The following is a 15,233-nucleotide window of genomic DNA, read 5'->3' on the forward strand; positions in this document are numbered from 1 at the left end:
CCCTCTCTCCAGGTGTGTGGAATTGACAAAAGCTACAAGCACAGCAGGTGACCAGAAACTGAATAAAACTCACCAATACAAGTTACATTTTGTAGGGCCAGCATGGTGGTGGCATAGACATCAATCCCTGCACCCGGAAGGCAAAGACAGGGAAATCTCTAAGTTCAAGGCCAGCCTGGTCTGTATAAGGAGATTCTGTCTCAAAACAAAAACTAGTCTTTGGAGAAGAAAAATGCTTTAGACAATAGGAAGGAGTCAGAAAGAAAAACACTTAAAACTTAAGAGTCTCTGCTCACCCGGAGTACAAAGGCGTCCTGATGTTTCTCTACCAGGAAAGACTTTTGCAACGAAGGAATAATTGCTTGTTTTCGATGAATGAGTTTTGAGTGTTTACTGAAAACCCAGCCTGCTCCAAGCATGAGCCTCTGGAAAAAAGTGGCCATAGAAAGCGTAGCTGGTGAATTCTGCGGGCTCAGGGGAGGAGGGGCTGTCTGGACTCCTACCCTGGAAGGTTCCATATTTCTTAGGGTCAGAAGACAGATTTGTTCTTTTCATAAAGTGAAGCTTCCAACCTCAGCCCAGGGGCTTTGTGACGTGGCTGAATGTGGACCTAGACCTAGCCTACCATGGGTGCAGCATGGATCAGCCAAAGAGCCCCCTGCGCCACCCCCAGCCTCACCCCTATCTCCATCAACCTTTCCTCCCTCTGACTATCACAAGCTTCTTCCCTCTGACTATCACAAACTTCTTCCCTCTGACCATCACAAGCTCCGTAACTGCCTGATTCTGAGCAGCAGATGACAAAACGGTGGCTTGACGGGTCCATTATTCCCTTTTAATTTATTACACTTTAATTAATAAAGGCGCCTGTGCTCGTTCGAAAAAACAAATCTCCTGACAGCCCAGGCCTCTCTCCAGCTCATCATCCTCATTTTTTCTCTCTGCTCTCATCCCCACCCCCACCTGGACTTCAGTCCCATCCCCACCAACAGCAGGTCACAAGCCTGGATTGAGAAGCAGGTCCTATGAAGGCTCCTGAGCGCAGCACGGCTGCTCTGCTGGGTGGAGGTAGAGGGAGCCTTGCACACTCCCGGGCAAGCATACACTACCAGGTCATCTACAGACATGACCAGCGCAGGCAGCTTCATGTGCTGCGACCTGTGACAACAGCCCAGAAACCTACAGGAAGAAGTCTACAGGAGAAAGCAAAGAAGCCCCTCCCCTGGGGGTCTAATTTGCATTTCCCAAGAGAGTCAGAAAAGTCAACATACCTGATAAAAATTGAAACAGCCTACAGAGATTATCCAGTGTATTCTCAAAAAGACTTCTCAAACAAAGATGCTAAAAATAAGAAACCGTCCTCAGGAAAGGAGGCTCGTGATCTGGACTTTAACTGAATCGCTGCTCACCCCTAAAACCGAACAATGAACCTCATAAAACTGCCTTACAATTTCATTTACAGAAGAAAATGCTTTAAGATAAGAAAAATAAGTTGGGCAGAGTGCCTTTGATCCCGGCACTCAGCAGGCAGAGGCAGGGGGATCTCTGAGTTTGAGGTCAGCCTGGTCTACAGAGAGAGTTCCAGGGCAGCCAGGGCTACACAGAGAAACCATGTCTTGAAAAACCAAAAAGGAGAGAGAGACAGGGAGGGAGACAGGGAGGGAAGGAGGGAGGGAGAGAAGAAGGGAGGGAGGGAGGAAGGGAGGGAAGGAAGAGGGAAGAAAAGAGAGAGAGAAATAAAGTGGCCAGTCTTATACTTAATTTCAAAACTCTGCTTAACCTTTAAGTTCTGATGTAAATACAGCTGCCAGACAGTCAAAAGCTATGGGATCCTGTACAAAACCATCAGACACCCAAGCACGACCCAATAGGCCCTCTCCATCCCCACTCCCCATCCCCCTTAAATCTGAATCATACTATGCCTATCTACTTAATAAACTCACCACCTTAGCAACTACCTGACTTGTCCCGTTGTTGAGGAGCTGGCTTTACCAGAGCAGTGAAGAGGCCGGCAGGAAATTCCCAAGGCTTTCCCCAGCAGTGCCGGCGGCGGGAATGGTGTGTCCCACCTGCAGCACCCCACTTGCTCAGCAAGAACCTGGGCATGGCAATGTCCCCCATCAATAACTACCATTCCCTGCATCTCCCTTTGTTAAGGATAAACCCTTCACCCTGTGAGGTGAACAGGCCATTCCCACACTGATCTTAGAGGGGCTTCGAACACCAAAAAATAGAGTTTGTGGGCTGAAAACCTCCCCCCAAAACCACACAGCACAGAAGAGTCCTGCGGAACTCCCCACAGTTGCACTCGTTTACACAACGAGGGACAGAGAAAGTTTAGACATCTCAAAAGCTGGAACTGTGCAGAGGCTCTAGAAAAATCCCCTAACTCTCAACACCACAATCAGCAACAAAATAACCACATGTGCCATCAAGGAGATCAGAGGAAGGGGGTTGGGTGGTCGCATCTCTTGGGTGCGCATTGTGAGTGGGGTATTAGTGTGGGGGTACACTCTTCCTTTATTTTCGTCTGTCAAGGTCCTCCATGGTGAAGACAGAAGGCTCTAGAATCAGCATCGAGACTGGATGGAGTCGTGATCCATCTAGACCCCAGATATAAAGTCTGGGACTTTGGACCAGTGACCTGACTTCTGCTTCTTTTCCCATGCATAAAGCTGGAATAGATGGTAACATTGTAGAAACATCATGTAATCAATGTTTGAGCAGTGCTGCCTAGGCAGGCCGGTGTGGCCCAGGGCATCCACTTCTCCATCAAGGGCCCAAAGGAGACTGCTATTACCAGCAATATATTCTTCTCCATGAAACACTGCTTGCTGTTCTGAGGCCCATGGTCAGGAGACGGAGGTTTCCCACCAATGCCTAGTTCCACAAGTACACTGTCTTCCAGTGGTCCCAAGAACCTTGGACAGCAATTGGCTGACAGAAGCTTGCTTATTGTTGGTCCCTGGGTCCACTCCAGGGGGGGGGGGGGGGAGGTCTACTCTGCCCAACCTTTCCCAGGTCACCTCATCATGGCACGGGTTTCCCAAGAATACCTAATTCACTAATAAGAGGATTGTCACCTGTTGTTGGTGCTTGAAACCCACTTCGAGAACCTGAGTGAAGAAGAGTGTTTTTAAATGACCATCCATGGTCACAGGCTTGAACCACCAGGTTCACTGATAAGTTCATTCTGCCCATCCCCCACCCAACTGCCTCCATGGGCCAGGAGGTGGCCAGGCTGGGTGGCCACTGTCCCTGTTCAGCCCTGGCTGGGCCTCTAATCAGATCCTCAGAAGTCTGAGCCCCCCACCCCACTCTCCCGCCTCCCTGCCCCCCCGAACTCCTTGCCACCACAAGCCATGATTAGCGGTCTACACATATGCTGTCAAGACCTCCTCTGGGATCTGGTGACTTTCCACATTCTGAGTCAGAATCAATATCTTTAATGTATGATGGACACGGGGCTTGCTTTTAAGTGGGGGTGGCTGAGGGAGAAGAAAGTGAAATAGGATTAGGGTTGCAGACAGAGCTTAGGGGAGGCAGGGGAGGAAGAGGCTGCTAGAATCAAGGGGAAATCTAGAAGCTGACTTTAAATCCTCAGCAGTGTGTAGCCCTGGGGTCTGACCATGGCGGAAGTGGGGGATAGGTCCCCAGTGCAGGCTGGTAAAATGAACCCTACCAGCTCCCTCACATAGGGTCTTGTGCAGAGTCCCCTTAAACAAACATTTCCCTTTCTGCACCCTGGGACCTGACTGGAGAAGCCTCCTTCTGAGTAAGAGCACCTAGTGCCTGCAGCACCTGGAGAAGACAGAGCGCCATGCCCTGCCCAGGAGTGGTAACCACCAGCCCCTTCCCACCATGCTTTCTGGAAGCTAGCTCCCAACATGTCTAAAAAAAAACAAACAAACAAAAACTACATTACATTATTTATGTAGTGTGTGTGTGTGTGTGTGTGTGTGTGTGTGTGTGTGTGTGTGTGTGTACAATTTGGGAAAATCAGTTCTCTCTTTCCAGTGTGTGAGTCCTGGGAATCGAACTCAGGCCATCAGTCTTGGTGGCAAGCACCTGTTGAGCCATTCCATTGACTCCAAACTTCTTGTTTAAAAACTAAAGAAAAGTATGTAAAAGTCTGGAGATGGTAGGATGATTGCTTAGCTTGCCTGAAGCTCTGGGTTCCATCTCCCGCACTACATAAAATAGGGCATGGGGACCTGTGCCTATAACCCCAGTATCCCAGAGGTAAAGGCAGAATTATCCCCAGCCTGGAATACATAGGAACGTGTCTCAAGTAAATACAGGGACAGGAGAGATGGTTCAGCAGTTATGAGCACTTGCTACTCTTCTAGAGGACCAGAGTTCAATTCCCACCCACGTGGTGGCTCATAACCACCTGTAACTCCAGTTCCAGGAGATCTGATGCCTTCTTCTGGCCTCCTCAGACATCAGCAAGACAAACACACATATTCACATGCACACAGCACACACACACACACACACATACACAGAGTCCAGACATACAACATTACAACATGCAGGCAAACACTCATACACATAAATATCAATCTTTAGAAAAATAATAATTAACTTGTAAACACAAAGCAAATGTCCCCTAAACAGAAGTTTTTGTTTTAAGAATTTAAGTCTAGACGCCATCCTATGTCATGAGACACCTGAAGAGTCCCCTCACCTCCCTCCCACCATAGCTCCCTCCATGCCTCAGTTTCTCCATCCACACAGCGTGTGTTGTGACCACAGGTGACAGCACTCAAGAAATGGCTGGGCTTGCAGTGCCCATGGGCTTCGGGGGCCACCTCTTGTGGCTGTCACCTCTGGTATCTTCAGGTAGCCACAGTACCTCTGTCTCTGTGGCCCGAAGCTTTGTGGGAGTTTTCCTCTGTCCCAGACCTCCCTGCTCCACCCCAACCTCTTACTTATATGAATGCATCTTTCTCCCTAAGAGATAGGATAAAGTCCCACCTCCCCAAATAAGACCTCACCTTCTTGACAGCCTGTGTCACCCTTAGGGGATTAGGGTGGGGACCTCACAGGATGAGTATTCAATTCATGCATTTGCTATAGGGACGCTATGATGCTCTGGGGGTGGAGGGAGGGGGATCGCTGTCAGCAGCTCCCAAGCTTCACCTTGCAATAAATCTCACAGTAGACATTCGGGCACAGAGCTGCTATGGGGATGCGGGCTTGGGGGCTATGCACCTCCTCACCCATCACAACTGTGCCATATGTACATTAACTTTAGGTGACACGCGGTTTGCAGTTTTAGCCCTCATCTACAGTTACATTAAATTATGCATGTCTTCTAAAAAGCACACTTACTGAAAACAGATAAAGTCAGTAAAATGCAGGCAGGATTTCACAGGAGCGTGGAAGGGGAGCTGAAGGTAGAGAGGGTGACATTATTGGGGTCTGCGCTATTAGCCAGCAACACTGGAGTTTGGGGGAACTCCTGTGATAGCCATATATCCATGTCCCCAGAGGAGAACCCAGAGGATCAAACCCAGACAGGGGGATGAGCAATAGTCTTGTTGTTGCCCTTAACCAGAGAGTGCAGACCAGAGACAGTCCTCGGAACAGTAGTAGCTTGTACTGATTCTCCCTTGTTCACTTCTGGGAGAAAAGAGGTTCCATGTTCCCATGTCTATCATGAGAGCCACAGAACCATGCTGAGATGGGGTTAGGACCATCCCTAGAACAACCATCTGGAAGAGTCAGGCTACCACACCGGTCTCACTGCCTCCTGTCAAACCCAAGACCACATGTTATTCACCCCTGGGAAACCATGGGGTCCAGACCTCCAGATACAGTGATGTTGCTGAGACCAGCAGGATACTGGTGTCGATCCATCCTCTGGCTCCCCATGGCCCTTTTCCAGCTGTGGAGCCTCAAGCCAAAGAAGAAGAAGAAGAAGAAGAAGAAGAAGAAGAAGAAGAAGAAGAAGAAGAAGAAGAAGAAGAAGAAGAGGAAGAGGAAGAGGAAGAGGAAGAGGAAGAGGAAGAGGAAGAGGAAGAGGAAGAGGAAGAGGAAGAGGAGAGAAGAGAGAAGGGAGAAGAGAGAAGAGAGAAGAGAGAAGAGAGAAGAGAAAAGAAAAGAGGCTCTCAGACTGAAAAAAAAAAAAAAAAAAAAAAAAAAAAACAGGCAAGGCTAGGCATGGCCAGGGTCCTGGCTGACGATGCTGAAAAAGAGACTCAGGCTGAGACGAAGGTTAGGGCTATTTCTCTCCAACCTACTGTGATGGTCTTTATAGGCTCAGCCCAGGGAGTGGCACTATAAGAAGGTGTAGCCCTGTTGGAGTAGGTGTGTCACTGTGGGTGTGGGTTTTAAGACCCTCATCTTGGCTGCCTGGAAACCAGTATTTTCCTAGCAGCCTCCAGATGAAGATGTAGAACTCTCAACTCTGCCTGCACCATGCCTGCCTGGATGCTACCTTGATGATAATGGACTGAACCTCTGAACCTGTAAGCCAGCCCCAATTAAATGTTGTCCTTATAAGACTTGCCTTGGTCATGGTGTCTGTTCACAGTGGTAAAACCCTAACTATCCTAGGGACACAGGGACATAGACAGTCACACGTGTGAAGGTCTCTCCCTCATACCCTGGCTGCTGGCTTTGCATTCAGTCTTCACAGTGCGGCTTGTAAGAAAGGAAAACTAACACACATTGCAGGGTCTGTAGAACGTCTGGGCTGTGCCTCACAAAAAAACAAAGGACCGCAAACTCTTCAAGGTCAGAGAGTGAATACCCCTGCTCAAGACTATGGGCTCTTAGGATAACTCCCTCTACCAGAGCACCTAGCCTAGCCTGGTCTGGATTGGTGGAACATCCTGGGCTCACGGAGTATGGTGGTTGGAATATGCTTGGATCATGGGAAGTGGTACTATTAGGAAGTATGGCCTTATTGGAGGAGGTGTAGCCTTGTTGGGGGAAGTGTGTCACTGTGGAGGAAGGGCTTTGAGGTCTCATACATATGCTCAGGTCTTCCCAGTGTGATACAGAGAGCCTCCTCCTTGCTGCCTGTGGAAGACAGTTTCCTTCTGACTGCCTTTGGGTCCAGATGTAGAACTCTCAGCTCCTTCTCCTGCACCATTGTCTGCCTGCACGCTGCCATGCTTCCCACCATGACGATAATGCACTGAACCTCTGAATCTGTAAGCCAGCCCCAGTGAAATGTTTACCTTTATAAGAGTTGCCTTGGTCATGGTGTCTCTTCACAGCAATGAAACTAAGACACAGCATATGGGGTAACACAAGGGAGTAAGCCCAGCCGTGGGCTACCTCTGTGGATCATATCACAGGGACACAGCATGGCTATCCAACTTCTCCAGTCATGGAAATCAAAGACAGGAAAGAGAGAGGACAGCACCTTTTGAGCCAGGGTGTGAAGGGCTGGGATGTTCCTACCATCAGAGAGAGAGCAAGGTTCAACACGAACAGAACTTAACATGCACCCATCTGCTGGACACAAGTGGGGATTGTGGTGGTGTAAATGAAAAATGGCTCCCCCGAAGGCTCATAGGGTGTAGCCTTGTCGGAGGATGTGTGTCACTGGGGGGTGGGCCTTGGAGTTTCAGAAGCTCAAGCCAGGCCCCCTGTCACTCTCTCTGCTGCCTGCCCATCCAAATGAAGAACTCTCAGCTTCTTCTCTAGCATTCTGTCTGTCTGTACACCTTCATACTTCCCACCATGATGGTAATGGACTGTCAGGGGGTGCTAAAAGTCCCTTGTCCAAGTCCTCATGCAAGTTCAACTGTGTACTGTGGCCACAGTGAGCATTACTGACCACAGCATCAGGCAGGGCAAGCTGTGAGGGTCCCACAGTGACAATGGAAGCCTTCCCCTGGGAGTGAGTCTGATGACAGAGCAGCCTTTAGGTGTGACTTGCAGGCACCTCTTTCAGACTCTCTGCTTCAGTTTCTCCACTACAGACTGGAGAGAGCTCAGGGCATCGTCCTCGTAGTGCTCTCAAGGAATGAGATTGTTCTAGAAAGACATTCAATATAAGCACTCAGTACGTACCAGCTATTGCCTTGGTAGTCCTGTGTCAACTAGCATAAAGCCTCTAGGGCAGGCCTGGCTCCCAGAGGAGTGTCACTGGTCTCCAAGTGTCATGGGCTCTAAGCTGCCTATCATGGATGGCAATGTAACTCACGGGACCTCGGTGGCACCAGGCTGGTGTCTGAAAGCCGGTAGGACTGTCTCTCTCTAGTCTCTCCTGCCCCTAGCAATGAGTGTATCTACTAAGCTTGGGTTAGAGTGGCTCAGCTAGCCCAGTGTGGCTCCCCCCCCCATTGCCCACAGAAAAGAGGGAATTCATGAAGATTGTGTAAACTCTGAAAATGCAGAAGAATTGAGCTTACACTTGAATGCCCAGATCAACTTTAATAAGAGCCTGGCCTGACTCACGCACAGCTGTGGACAGTTTGTGGCTTCAGGGTGCTGCTGACCTCCAAGTGAACTTCAATGGGCCAGCAGTCTGGAAGTCGTCATAGCTACAAGTCTAGGTCCCTTCAGGAAGGCTGTGAGGCACCAGGGCAGGAAGAGACCCTTTGCATCCGACATCTGTGCCCTGTGCTCGGTGCTCATACAGAAGGAGGCCACCAGGGGGCAGAAGATTGAAAAGGGACCCTGCTCTGCCCTGCCCAGGGAGAGTGGGAGAGAAAAGCTTGTGCAGGGGGAGAGAAAGAGAAAGGGAATCACCCACCATGCCAGTCAGGCAGGGAGGCGCTATCAGAGGAAGTAATGTCTCAACAGAGACCTGAACAAGCTTTGGGTGGAGGTTTCTGGGCTGAGATGTAAGGGAGAAAGAGAGAACACACCCACATCATGACTGCCCAGGGCCTCCAGGGACCTCCCAATGTCTCTGACAGACACTAAATACAACAGAGCTTTCATGGCACGGCAGGCTGGACCTGCTCTCATAGGAGTTGATCTGTCACACTGAGTGGCCTGAAGATCAGAAATGGATGCAGGAAGCCAGGGACATGAGTCACAGCCCATGAGGAGATCTCAGGCCAAGGCCAGGGCCACAGTGAGAGAGGTCAAACTTCAATGCCAAGAAAAAGGGGACAGTGGCGGACAGATCCAGTTGTAGTTGGAGGGATCTAAATAAATACGTAGACAGAGGGGTGCCAGGCTGAGATTGGAGAGAGGAATGGAGAGGGGAATGTATGCTTTATGCATGCCTTTGCTTTCAGCAGTAGCTCTGACTGGGAAGGGGTTGTATCTCAGGAATAGAATGCTTGCCCAGAATTCCCCAGTGAGGGGCTGGGTGTGGCTAGAGCACCTGCCACCTATGCAAAAGGCCTGGGGTTCCATCTCTAGTCGCATAACTGCCCCCCACACCCACACACACAACGTAGTTTGGTTTTAAAAATGTCCCTCCATACAGCATGATGTAAGTCCTCACCCACCACTTTAAAAAAAAAAAAAAAATAGCTGTCACATCTCACTACATCCCACAGTGTGGGGGAGCTGAGCTGGATGCAGAGGCTTCGCAACACAGACCCCGTGTCACAAGCCCCTCCGCGAGTATATCACGCAGAGAAATTGCATGGCTAGTGAATTAGACCTAGAGAAAGCTGTCACACAAACGATGCCGAGCTGGCTGTGGTGATACGTGCCTACCATCCCAGGACTTAGGAGCTGAAGGCAGGAGGATTGAGAGTTTAAGAACAGTTTGGGCTACAGGAGAACTTGGGTCAAAAATCAGAAGCCTGACAACATGAATTCACTCCCCAAAATTCATAGGATGGAAAGAGAAGATTGATTCCCACAAGTTGCCCTCTGATCTGCACACACACGCCATGGCATGCATGTACCCACACACATATACACATACACTCACAAGAATAACTATCTATATTATATATATAGATATATTATATATAGATATCTTTTTCCCTAAATGCTGTTTCCCAGCACTACCTCTAGGAGACGGGGCAGGCCCTGAACAGTGGCTTTCAAAAGCTCCCAGGGATGGAGTGGAGCATGCACTGGATCCAGGGATAGTCCCACTGTGTACCACTGTCAATCCTACTGGGATGACAAGGACAGGGCTGTGATACAACTAACTTTGGAGTCAGGGGACCTAGGTCTGGAGTTGTTCCCCTAGAGTCACATGACCTGGGACAGGCCACTTCATCCCCACCTGCAGTGTGGAGAGCCAGTGCCTTGAGCCACTTGTCCAAGTGACACTCGGTGGCATGGGCCAGCATCCACAGTGACAGCCACCCCATATCCTCGAGGCCATCCACTCTGTTCCTGCAGTGATAGCAGCCAGTTATAAATAACACTATCTTCTCAGCATCTATGAATGTGTCCTGTCCCTAAGACACAGATCAGGGGGGCTCTGATTCCTGAGGAGTGTCCCTTCCCCTCTGTCCCTTTGCCCCTTCTGTGTCATCACAGCTTGGGACTATAGCTCTTCCTATGCTGTTACTAGAGAAATAAGAGGAGCAGGTAACACTGGGTGGAGGGGGGAACCGTTATCATCACTAGAAAGTGCAACAGTGACATGTGTCAGCAAGAACCCAAGACCAGGAAGCCTCCTACACAGCCAGGGCAGACACCCCTTAGAGCACATGGGATGCACACACTCAGTGACACTCTGAAACACAGCACAGTACGATGTTCACCTGGAGCCATGTGGACCCCACTGTAGGCTAGGGCTCTAGAAACTCCCAGGTACCCTTCCTGGGGAGAGGGACCAAAAAACATAACAGACATTGCAGACTATAACACAGCAGTGGTCAAGGCAGCCCACCATAACAGTGTGCCCAGATTCACTCAAGGAAGCAGAACCCATCAGAGGGCTTGAGCACACTGGCTCATAACCATCCAAACCTGAAGGCAAAGTACACTGGGTATTTGTCTTAGTTAGGGTTTTACTGCTGTGAACAGATACCGTGACCAAGGCAAGTCTTATAAGGACAACATTTAATTGGGGCTGGCTTACAGGTTCAGAGGTTCAGTTCATTATTATCAAGGCAGGAACATGGCAGCATGCAGGCAGGCATGGCGCAGGAGGAGTTAAGAGTTCTATATCTTCATGTGAAGGCTACTAGTGGAAAACTAACTTCCAGGCAGTTAGGATGAGGGTCTTAAAGCCCACACCCACAGTGACACACCTATTCCAACAAGGCCACACCTACTTCAACAGGGCCACACCTTCTAATAGTGCCACTCCCTGGGCCGAGCTTATACAAACCATCACAGTATTTTATACAGACTCCCAACCCAGGTCACAGATCGAACATGAGCAAGGACTTGAATGAGATGGAGACAGTTAAAAAGAAGTGTGAGTTCGGGTAAACAAGGTGGAGAGAGAGAGAGAGAGAGAGAGAGAGAGAGAGAGAGAGAGAGAGAGAAGAAAAGAGGGAGAGGAGCTGGACACACCCTTCCATGGACAGCATGTCAGTAAGAGTGGCAGGTGTTTCCCAAGGCTGGCTAGCCTCTCCTACATCACAAGGAAATGACACCACTTTTCACCTAGGTGAAAGCAAAGGAGAAGGCAGGGCACAGAACGGAAGGCTATCAATGTTTTCAAGATGTGTCTGAGGGATTTGGAGTAGTAGCACTCTGGAAACTGGATCAGGGATGCAGGGGTTTGGGAGATGATTGGCATCCCCTCAAGCCCCTCAAACAGGAAGCTCTCCAGTCAAACTGCCCATGGGCTTGAAACCCAACCTGCCATGGCACTGCCTGAGCACAAAGGAGGTTTGAGGTCACTTTCCTCTGAGTCTTTGTGTCTTGCATGGTACTCACAAGTCTAGATGCCTCCTGGAAGGCCAGCCCAGGCTTGAAACAATGCTCCGTTGGTGACCCCACTAAAGATGAAGGGAGCACGGAGAACATTCTCCAGAGAAGCTTAGCGTGCTGGAGGATTTGCCCACTGGTCCAAGGGTGCTCACATGGGGTCCCAAGCAGAAGCACCACCTCTGGGAACTTTTAGAAAAGCAGCTGCTCTGCACCTCCCTGAATCACATCTCTGATACACTGAGTGATAGAGTCCCTAAAGGGTAGCCATCAGGAAGCCTAGTGTTCATAAGTCTTATAGACAAGCTTATGAACCCAGCATGGCAGCCGCCCACTAGGGAAGCAAGCACTTGGTAGCTCCCATCTTCCTCATGCTGAGAGGGAGGGCAGAGGGTAAAAGACCAGCTGTGTCACCCCCCCTCCGCGCCCTGGACTACTGGAAGAGTTGAGCTCTGTGTCCTGGGTACTGAGCTATTTGACAATCATTTGGCTCTAAGCCCCCTGCCTCTGTCATGCCACACCCCTAAAGAGCCACCTTGTCTAGAGCTTGGAAGTCCTAGCCTCAGAACCCATGCAACAGATCAGCAAATGTGTGGGGGCCAGCAGCCATTGAGAAAAAAAAGGCAGTTTGGGGTTGGGGGACTCCAGCAAGACTGGAAGAAGTCGGGGGATAGGGCAGTTTTCAGAGGTCTCAGGCTAGTCACCTTCCACGCCTGGGCTCATTTGAGATGCCCCCGGTTCTCTACTCCAAGCTCAGAAGTGGACAGAGAAGAAATCTCCCACAACCTGCCACAAAGGCTCTGGGTACCGCCTCCTCTTCCACACACTCCCACACCCAGCACCACACCCTCTCCCTACTTGGCAGCTCTATCTGTGACATTACCCTCTCCCTGACATGAGTGGTCTGCCGCCCACATCTTCTTCGGGGTCCTTCAGAAGGGTCTGCCTTCCCATCTTCCCCCATGCCCACCCCACCCTGCTCCTGGCCCACCAACTCTCTCAGGATCCATAACACACACAGACTTACACAGGGGTCTACGGAGTGGAGTTCCAAGTTCACTTCCAACCCTCAGTGGGCCTGCCTCCCTGCACCCAGCAGAAGGCTGGAAATATACTCAGTACTTCCTTCCCTCCCTCCTTCTTTCCCTCTTCCCCTCTCTCCCTTCTTCCCTTCTTCCTTTCTTCCTTTCCTCTGTCCCTCTTTCCCTTCCTCCACTCTCTCTTTTCTCTTCCGTTCCCTTCCCATCGGCTCGCAGTTAGCTCAAGGGACAGCCAGTTCGATCTCCCTGGGGTCAGAAACAAACTGCTCCCTCTGAGGTCCCACCCAGTCATCGCTTTGGCACTGTCCACGCCAGCGTCCTGGCAGGTCATCCGGTAAACCTGCAAACATTGCCTTCCCAGGTAAAGGGGAAAGTCTGCACTAGCCAAAGGCTCCTGTGCGCGCGTACAAACACACAAACACACACGTACACACACTGTGCTGAGAACATCTGTCTCCACAAACGAACCATTGCAGCCACTCTCTGGGACACCATTTGACAAATTCACATTGCACATTTCAGTCCGCGTGGGCAGCGGATGGCGGGGCCCGACTGGGATGCTTTAAGCCCGCCCCTCCCCCCTGCACCGTCCCCTACGAAGTCGTCCCCAGGCCCCAAGCGCTCTGTCTGAAAACAAGACCCAGCTTCTGCCCTCTGGAAAGGCTCTGCCGGGCAGCATGGTGTCAAACTTTGCCCAGAGGGGCTTTTTTGGAAGGCTGGGGGGTCCGAGAGGACTGGGAGAACCACAGCGCCACCGTCATCGCCATCACTGATACGGTACGGGTGAGAGAAGGCAGCAGCCCTTCCCTTCACTCTGACAAGGATCCATTGGTGACAAGCCACACGATGACAGGAGCACGGTGGCATTCCGCACCAAGCGTCACCCGTGGCAGCCTCCATCCTGGTCAGTCACCACTGCCTACCCAAAGCCGAAGGGCACCCTTCTAATACAAACTTCACCTGGGCAAAGAGTTTCCTGCTAAGCCCCTGTCACCCGTGCCGCTGCGGCTCTAAGAGGTAAGGTGAATGGAACAGAAGCTATTTTTAGGAGAGAAAAAAAAAAATTAAATCTCAAAACGCAGCCTACCTTGGATGTTCTCGCTGCCCAGCCTCCCGGGCTCCCAGAGAGAGACAGAGACAGCCACTGCAGTGCACTGTGTCAGATTACAAACTGGGGCCAGAGGGAGGGGAGGAGAGTGGGGGGGGGAGGAGAGAGAGAGAGAGAGAGAGAGAGAGAGAGAGAGAGAGAGAGAGAGAGAGAGAGAGATCCAATCAACACTGAAGGACACGGGTGTGTGGGCTCCGCTTGGAATCAGCTAGAAATTATCCATTTAATTTTTGCAGGGAGAGAGAGAGAGAGAGAGAGAGAGAGAGAGGAATAAGCAAGAGCCACCCGCTAGAGAGCAGTAGCCAAAGCTTGAAAACGGCAGTGTTTTCACACATACACACACACACACACACACACACACACACACGTACACACACGTGCGCACACAAACGCGCATGCACACACGCATCCCAAGATGGCTCTGTCCCTTCCCTGCCGGTGTCTCTCACGAAGCGGTGGTCAAAAGCAGGGCAGGAATGGAGGCGGAGCTGGGGCCCTTGATGCAGGGCTCAGGGCTAAAGAGCTCCCCTGGCGGCCCGCGGCTTGGTCTGCCCCTGCAGGTGGTCCAGGGCCCTGCAACCAGATGGAAGCCGACATCAGCGTGTCCACCAGGTAATGCTAAGTAAGGATGCCGAATGAGGTGGTTGTGCAGAGCTCTCAGCTGCCGGGGGTCCTTCATCCTTATCCAGTCTCCCTTCCCACCCAACTGCCCATCACCCTCATGAACCTTTCCTATCCTCAACTTGGCAACTGCCAGATGGACAAGCTACCTAGCAACAGAAGAGCAAAAGAGAATAATACCAGGAAATGGACACACACACACACACACACACTCCCCTGGGTCAGCATCTCATCGTTAACTCTGTAAAGATGCTAAACAGCTCTGCTTCTCTGAAGGAAACTTCTCTGATGCCTTAGCCTGGCAGCATCTGCGTGGGACCCTGGCCTATGGAGGGAAAGACTAAGGAAAACCACAAAGGAAAAAAAAGCTGGGCGCGTCATCTGCAGGTTCTTCCCAAACAATGGGTTTATTGGAGCTGTCTGGGGCCTCTCTGATTAAGAGACTCACTCTGCGGTTTTAAAACCCTCGTGTCAGTGCTGGAGAGAGAGAGCTCAGGGGTTAAGAGAACTTGATGCTCTTGCAGAAAACTGGGGTTTGGCTCTCAGCACTCATGCTCACAAACCATCTGTAATTCTAATTCTAGGAAATCTGACGCCCTCTTCTGGCCTCTACAGGTACTGCATATATATGGTGCACAGACGCGTGCAGGCAATGTATCCACACGCATAAAATAAAAAATAAGTCAATTTTA

The 15,233-nt window shown here is 50.6% G+C and overlaps 1 protein-coding gene across 7 annotated transcripts in view; it reads right to left on the reverse strand.

The window, feature by feature from the left end:
- Positions 1–14,683, reverse strand: part of Rimbp2 (RIMS binding protein 2) — a 192,793-nt gene extending 178,110 nt beyond the window's left edge. For 4 of the 7 annotated variants that reach the window (XM_076922982.1, XM_076922987.1, XM_076922986.1 and 1 more), the window contains exon 1: positions 13,900–14,683. The gene's annotated coding sequence lies outside the window, so the exon portion shown is untranslated. The remainder of the gene's footprint in view (positions 1–13,899) is intronic. The other 3 variants (XM_076922988.1, XM_076922990.1, XM_076922989.1) reach the window with 1 other exon arrangement.
- Between the last annotated feature and the right edge of the window lie 550 nt (positions 14,684–15,233).

The sequence above is a fragment of the Arvicanthis niloticus genome, chromosome 24 (genome assembly GCF_011762505.2).
Source record: "Arvicanthis niloticus isolate mArvNil1 chromosome 24, mArvNil1.pat.X, whole genome shotgun sequence".
NCBI lineage: Eukaryota > Metazoa > Chordata > Mammalia > Rodentia > Muridae > Arvicanthis > Arvicanthis niloticus.